Source organism: Pteropus vampyrus, unplaced genomic scaffold (assembly GCF_000151845.1).
Source record: "Pteropus vampyrus isolate Shadow unplaced genomic scaffold, Pvam_2.0 Scaffold215, whole genome shotgun sequence".
NCBI lineage: Eukaryota > Metazoa > Chordata > Mammalia > Chiroptera > Pteropodidae > Pteropus > Pteropus vampyrus.
In genome coordinates, this window is record NW_011888996.1 from 2,815,255 (window position 1) to 2,817,336 (window position 2,082).

A 2,082-nucleotide genomic window follows, 5' to 3' on the forward strand; every position below is an offset into this window, starting at 1 on the left:
GATTAACACAAAATTTCGGACTGCGGTTACCTTTGTGGAAAGTGAGGATAATGGGACGGAGAATGGCTTGTTGGACTTTGAAAGTATTGGTGATGTTCCTTTCTTAAGCAGATTTGTAGGTGTCAATTTTATTATTCTCTAAACCATGTATATACTTTATATAACTTCTTAGAGAAGTATGAAATAGTTAATAATAAACGAGTTTTGATGGGTAACTTAAGTTCAGTTGTTATCCTAGATAAATTTCATCACTTGTCAACATTTTTCTAAGCACATTGTTTTGCAGGGCAGGGGGAGGTGTTTGTCGGTTGCTGATTTTCCCAAGTTTTTATATTTTTAGGAGATACTAGTTAACCATGAGCAACACTTTTTATCTAAAAGGGGAAACCTTTCACTTAATGCCACAGACTGCATTAATACAATTCTTTAAAAAAAAAAAAATTTACATTTTCTAGGGCATTTTTATGTATGGAGTACCCATATGCTCCCTCCCTTGCCCCACTGCAGTTTCCCAGGTTATTAACATCTTTCACTAGTGTCGTACATTTGTTACAACTGATGAACCAGTATTCACATATTTTTATTTAACTGAAGCCTCTTGTTTACATTTAGGGTCCACTCTTTGCATTACTGTTTTTGACAAATGCATGACATGTACCCACCATTACAGTATCATACAGAATAGTTTCACTCACCTGAAAATCTCCTGTGACCCATCCATTCATCCCTCTGCTACCACACCCACACCCCAAGGCCTTGGCCAGCACTAGTCTTTATACTGTCTCCATAGTTCTGCCTTTTCCAGAATGTCATACAGTTGGGAATCACGCTTTTCTAGAACTTCTCTCACTTAGCAACATGCATTTAAGGTTCCCCCATGTCTTTTTGTGGTTTGATAGCTCATTTCTTTTTATTGCCAAATAATAGAAAGCCTTCTATTATCATCGTCATTGCTACGTGCTGGGCATTATTATAAGTGCTTTATACATATTCACTTATTTAATCCTAACAACTTTTATAAGGTAGGTACTAGTAATATCCCCATTTTACAGATGAAACAAACAAGAGATCTTGAGTAGCTTAACCAAAGTGGTGGAACAGCATTTGAAACTCAAGCTCCTTGGCACTAGAGTCCATGCCCTTAACCACTGTATTATAGTGCTTTGTGTAAAAATGTCTAAAATAATTTTCAGCACTTAATCTTGTTTTATCAATTCACAGTACCATGCTCCCCAACTCTGCCTACTTGAAGAGACCTCATACTTACCTTTTATGTTAATAACTTTAGTTATTTAAATAGAAGCTTTCCCACAAAGCACATTATTCCATATGATTAATAATTATCAAATACTGCTGAACAGTGACAGCTTTTTTGAGCCTTTGCTGTATGCTAGATACTGCTGAGTACTTTTCATACACATCATCTTAATACTTATGACAGCCATTTGAGAAGGTGCAATTATTCTCTCTCAGGAAACTGCGGCTGAAAGGTATTAAATAACTAGCTGAAGGTCACAGAGCTAAGTGGTAGATCTGGGACAGAATCCCGTGGTATTACTCCAAAGTTCGTACTCTTAACACCGCCGTTCTTAACTGCTTCTAAACATAACATTTTGATCAATGACAGACTGCATATATGACTGCAGTCCCATGAGATTTTAATGGAGCTGAAAAATTCCTATTGCTTAGTGAAGTCATAGCTGTCAGAAGGGCATTACTCACGTGTTTGTGGTGATGCTGGTATAAACGCACCTACCACACTGCCAGTCATATAGAAGTATAGCACAATTATGTACAGTACATAATACTTGATAATGATAAGTGCCTATGTTACTGGTTTATGTATTTATTATACTATACTTTTCATCATCACTTTAGAGTGTACTTTTTCTACTTGTAAAAAAGTTTGCTGTAAAATAGTGTGCAGTGTTACACCAGCAGCAGCCTCACACATCTTGTGTTTATGCCTCTTGATTGCATCATTTTCTCTTGTGCTTGATTTAATCTCACGTTGTACATGCTGTACAGGTTTGTAGCCTAGGAGCAACAGGCTATACCATAGCCTGGGTGTATAGAGGGCTT